This window comes from Rhinolophus sinicus, chromosome 16 (genome assembly GCF_057876585.1).
Source record: "Rhinolophus sinicus isolate RSI-liver-muscle chromosome 16, RSI-T2T, whole genome shotgun sequence".
NCBI lineage: Eukaryota > Metazoa > Chordata > Mammalia > Chiroptera > Rhinolophidae > Rhinolophus > Rhinolophus sinicus.
In genome coordinates, this window is record NC_142516.1 from 57,896,559 (window position 1) to 57,902,834 (window position 6,276).

Here is a 6,276-nt window from a genome sequence, read left to right on the forward strand (position 1 = left end):
ACAAAGGTCAGATTGGAAAGATATGAGAAGGGTCAGGAAATTTTCCAGTAATGGATTGGAGACAAACTCACCCATGAAGAATTGATCCCTTCTCTTTGCAGATGACTGGACAGCATCTAAGTCACAAGAGAATATCCCATCTACGACTTTCAGAAGCTAAATATTGAAAACACAGTACCGATTTACTTAGGTGAGTTTAGAAGCTGCAGTGGTGACGCCAGTGACAAGTAATCAGGGAGGTTCATTCCAATTTATTGGCAGTTTCTGTGTCATTCTGTTTCCTAGAGGAAGCACAATCAAGGAGATTTGTGACTGGATAGGTTACCTTCCAAATGTTAGGACTGAGGAGGGGGATACATTTTACGAGGTTTTACCATATGATCAGTTTCACCTCTGTGCCTTGATAATTTTTTTTGCTTTAAGAAACAGAATGTCTTTCCGTCTCACCTCAGGCATCAGGTAAGCCAAGATGGGCGCTTACAAGTACATCCAGGAGCTATGGAGGAAGAAGCAGTCCAACGTAATGTGGTTTCTTCTCAGGGTGCGCTGCTGGCAGTACCGCCAGCTCTCTGCGCTCCACAGGGCCCCCCACCCCACCCCACCGGATAAAGCGCGCAGGCTGGGATACAAAGCTAAGCAAGGGTATGTCATATATCGGATTCGTGTGCGCTGTGGTGGCCGCAAACGCCCAGTTCCTAAGGGTGCCACCTATGGCAAGCCTGTCCATCACGGTGTTAACCAGCTAAAGTTTGCTCGAAGCCTTCAGTCTGTTGCCGAGGAGCCAGCTGGACGCCTTTGGGGCTCTGAGAGTCCTGAATTCTTACTGGGTTAGTGAAGATTCCACATACAAATTCTTTGAGGTTATCCTCATTGACCCATTCCATAAGGCCATCAGACGGAATCCTGACACCCAGTGGATCACCAAACCAGTCCACAAGCACAGGGAGATGCGCGGGCTGACGTCTGCAGGCGGCAAGAGCCGTGGCCTTGGAAAGGGCCACAAGTTCCACCATATTATTGATGGTTCTCACCGTGCAGCTTGGAGAAGGCCCAATACTCTCCAGCTCCACCGTTACTGCTAATGTGAGTAATGTTTGTAAAATTCTTACCTAATAAACAATTTAGGCCAGTCATGTTTGCTTAAAAGTGTTCTTTAATTTGTGTGTTAAAACTAGTTGTCTGCAGATTGTTTTCATGAATGCATTGTCAAATTATGAAAGTTAAAGTGCAATGTTTGAAGACTAAATGATAGTGTATCTTGTTTCTCCTAAGATAAATACTTTTGTCTTTGCTTTATCTTAGGGAGTTGATATGTCAGTTTTTAAAATGCTGTGTGGTTATAACAGGTGTAAAATAAATTCTGTGAAAGGAGTGCAGAACTAGCCACGTAGGTTTGTTGGTGCATGTGATGAAACCTACAGCTTTATTGAGGGAATGCCGTGCTCTGTTGGTTTATTCTCAAGGGGCTGTTTTTTGAAGTTTGGCAAGGACAAACATTGTAAAGTTGAATTTTGCTTGGAAATTGCGAAGGATGTCCTAATCCATTCTCAGAATCATGCAGAAAAATGAAAGTTGACTATGCGGCTCTCATATTTTTAGATTTAATCCAACATTCTGTTTACATAACTGCTGGTTCTGAAAGGAGAAAAGTTTAAAAGAATGCCACCATTGTTAGGAAAATTGAACAATCATGTTGCAAGGGGTTCTCTTACAAATGAAACAAATCCTGCTTAACCTGTACAAAGTTGGCTTGGTCTCCACAACACTAGTGAAGTTCAGTTCACTAAAGGTGGAGGCTTCCTCGTTCAATCCCATGTCTCTGAAGGCTGTGGAATACTGAATTCCGTGCAAAGTAGTAATGGTAATAACACTGGTCTGTGTTGAAACTGAAGAAAATTGAATATAAAGTAAATTAGAATTATTAGCCTTAAGGTCGTAATGTTAATTTGTGACCATTATGAACCCTGTTTAAAAGCACTTCATTGGCTTAGTTCAATCAGTCTTAAAAGTCATCTTGGGTCAACCTACGTTATTTATTCTTCTCATAAGGGTATTGAGAAAAGTTACGTAGTTGATGTCAATACAGGTTCATGGTTTGCAATCTAACCTTATGCATTGTCTAGTTATTTTTTTCATCCCTACTCAAAACTACCCTCAAAATACTTCCACAAAATTTCCAGACTGTCAGTTGTATTCACCTTAATGTAAAGCATAGACTAGGCTTCTGTTTCCCAGAGTGAATTAGAGTGTGTAGGAAACACAGAAGAGGAATTGCCCCAATTTCCAATTCTGGGTTTGCTAACTTAAAGAATTGGTAGGTAGTTTGATTCCAAAATCTAATTGCTGTTTCCTTAAACCAATTTTTCTATTTTTTTCTGGGGTCTTAAAAGTCTCAGTTAAATAATTTCCAGAAAACATGTAGCAGACTCATAAAACCTCTTTGAGACCTAAATTCCTTTCCACTCAAATATCTTAAATCATCTATTTTGTGTGTAGAGGTTGTTCAACTAAAGGAATAAAGTCTATTAAACTAAAAGAAAAAAAAAAGAAACAGAATGCCAAGAATATTTAAATTGATAATTTTAATAAATTATTGAGGTAAGAAAACAGAGTGAAATGATAAGATTGTTAAGATTTTCTTTGTAGTTTCAGAGGTAATAAAATATTAGAAACACTATTATCTAAAGTAAATAGCGTATTATAGGAAAGTTCGAGAATTATGAGAGGCAAGAGAAAGAATAATCATTCTTGTCTTGATATATCTATTCTGTACCCCACCTATTCCAATTCTGCCTCTGTTCTACTTAGCCCAGATTATATACCACTACATCTATGAATATCTTCCCAATGAGTTTACCTGGAAAACTGCTATCACCCACTTCTAAGTTTTTATATTTCACACTTCCTAAAGCTATGACACTTACCATACTTGACCATATTTTGTAATATTTTGACCTAAAAGAAAACGTAAGTGAAACACTAGAGAAAAACTGCTTTATAATTACTTATTACTAATTTTCTGATTGTGTTTTATCATGCAGCTTCACTTTGTTTACCCTTGCAGTGGGCTTTTAGGTCTATGTACCTTTTTGAGGAAAGTAACTCCATCATTTAGTCCTCGCTACCCAATCAAAATTTTCACACATATTTCAGAACAGTTTGATTGTTATCAAGGAATAATGAACACTTAATTGTTTTCTTTGATTTCAGTTAACCAACTAATAAGCTAATTCAGTCTAATGTAATCATGCAAATGACCATTATTAATAATATGTCCACAGGAAAAAAAATTATATATTAATGGAGCATCTAACATCTTAAATGTAGTGACTTTAAAACCCTTTTAGAATAGGTTATGGGTTGCTCTGTAGAAGTGCCTTGAAGATAACTGTGGAGGTTAGGGATGGGTGGGGTTTGGTGTAGGAACAGAAATAAATGGAGTACTCCTCACCCCAACTTCAATTTTTAATATGCTTGAACTTGGCACGGTCTAATTTAATAAGAAAGACAGTTGTTAAAAATAGTTTGAAAACCACTGGGTCAGTGATTGTAACAAAGGTAATGTTTGATGAATCTCAGTTTTAATACTGTCTCTGCCACTTAGAAGCTTAGTGACCTAGAAATAGTTCTGCTTTCTCTTATCCTCTGAGGATCAGATGATTTACCCTGCCTTCCTTCTGACATATTTCATGGATGATTCCCCATTTTCCCCAATAAAAAAATCAGTCCTAAGGTTGACCAAGTTAAGATCAAAAATACCTATTTCATTCTGCATCACTGTGAGTGTTGGTTTTGTGGAAGGGAGTATAATCGGTTGAAGCAAATTCTAAAGCTCCATGATTTCCTATGGAACATCATTTTACCAAGTATACTAATGCTGCAGCTCATTTTATAAACTCCAACACTCATATCCTCTATGATTTCTTAATTAACAGATTCTTTCCTGAACAGACAATTATAGAAACAGATTCTCAGTATCACCCTTCCCAAGGGATGTTTTATTACTTGACTACTGGAAGTAACAGCTTGGTCTCTGCATTCACAAGGATACGTTTTGAAAAAGGCTCCATAAAGTCTCTTTCATGCAGGGGCAGAAGTAATAGACACTAAGTACCATAAGTGGATCAGATGTTTGATTTTATACAGATAGTGATAAATCAAGACAAAGTCATTATTTTAACATCTAGACTGAAAGAAATTTCCATTTTATGTAAATTGTTTTCAACCTGTAAGCATAATGGCATGTATATTCTTTATGACAGCTTAATTGGATGGTTTACATTTATGCCTAAAATCATGGCTTTCAATCTGAAATACAGACAAATAATGAAATGAATAACAACATTTTTATTTAATTACTGGGGAAAATATCTTACCTTAAAGAAATACATAAATGTCTATATTTTGTGATAAAATCAGAATGAATGAAATATTTACTACTTCATGTTTAAAATATTTTAGTATTAAATCCTGTACTTTACAGAGGCTTTAGTAGTTCTTGACATCTGTTGATGAAAGGAAATGGTCACAAAAATGATGCTATTAGGACATGATGCTATAATGACATGATGCTATAGCAAATCTAGTAAATGAAAACTCATTTCTATTATATTGTGATAGGAATGAAAATATAATGAATTATAAATCACAAATAGAAATATTATGATAGAACCACCTTTGTTATATTTGAAAATATAACAATACTAGAAATGGCATATACTTCTAATAATACAGCTAAAATATATTTATTTCTAGTAGAAACAAGTCATTTGGTAAAGCATTCTCAAATTCCTGCTCCTTGCTCATAAATCATTTCATCATTATCTTAAAATAACCCAAGCTCCTTTTCATAATAATCTTGAGCAAAAATACCTAAATTATTAAAATGGTGTGGACTCCATAATTTCTTTTTGGCAGACCTCATTGATTTCAAAGTACATGGTCATTAATTGCCAGTAATATCTTCTAATCCAGGTAGAACTGATTATAGTTCAAGTGATTTTTCTTTATTGTTTAAGAAACCACTGATCTAGAGTCTGTGACATTATTAATTTTGTCCTACTACTCTCAGGGCAATTAATAATCAATTTTGCTCCTTTTCTCTTTAATAGATGCCATAGTAAGAACAAAATTGTCTGCTTTGTGTGTCAGAAAAGTATACTGTAAGTTAGAATCTTTAGTGTTAACAGAAATCTTTTGTTTATGACTTTGGGGTTTCCAAATTTAAAAGTAATAATCATGCAGTTTTAAATCAGTTTTAAAATCAATTACATAGGCTGTGCCAAATGCTCTTTCATCTGGGTAACATTTGTAACAACTTTATTGATTGCATCTGTTAGAATTGTCTATAAACCAAAGAGGCACCGTTGGCTTACCTTTACAGTTGACCCAGCATGTTTCCTAAGTATAAGGGCCATTTTCTGCAAAGCAGAGATGACAAGGCTATTTTTCCCCATCCCTGATTCAACTACATTGAGAGTAGATTGAAGTCTCAGCACGCTTAACTATATTATGTGTTTTTAAGGCTATAAAGATCTCACAAAGGCAAATGCTTACTGTCTTCATTTCAATTTGGAAATTTACCACGGACATTGCTGTTCAAAGCCATGATATTATTGACAATATTTATGAATTGTTAAATGATGAAAGAGGAAAACAGTACTTTACTCTTAATGCCATTGTCTCATTTTCCTTTAATGACATAAAACCATAACTTTTATGAAGTAATAGGAGATCCTCCAAGTTCATATATTAACAATTAGGGGAAAAAAGAAAATTGTTGCTGCCACCTGCTGCAAAGAGATAATTTCAAAACATATGCTATTTTTCTTGCCCCCAAAGGACTTAATTTCCACTATGATTCTCTTCGACAAATATTTTTAAACGATGTCTCAAATTTAATCAATTGATGCTTAACACGGAGTTTTTATTTGTTATCTCCCTTCACCAAACTACATTACAGAGATGTATTACTGGACTGAAATACTAACTTAAATAGCAAAAGAAGCATATAATGAAAGAGAAATCTGTGCTATAGAGTAAGTCTTTAAATGTTTATTTAGTCAATTATAAAGGGAATTTTAAGAATTTATTGTGCTATGTATTGTAGATACATAAATAACTGCAACATCTAGTGGTAAGAACAGTTATAAATAAGAACAAAGCAAAAATTGATGATTTGAAGTCGAAATTGGGGTGGATATGTGCATGAAAAATGATTAAATTTCCTCTCTCCAAATATTACTTTGATCCTATGTTCTTTCTTCTCTGTTGCTG

At 35.1% G+C, this 6,276-nt stretch overlaps 1 pseudogene; it reads left to right on the forward strand.

Moving 5' to 3' along the window:
* Positions 1 to 453: 453 nt before the first annotated feature.
* On the forward strand, positions 454 to 1,097 carry LOC141571335 (large ribosomal subunit protein eL15 pseudogene; annotated as a pseudogene).
* Positions 1,098 to 6,276: the final 5,179 nt, after the last annotated feature.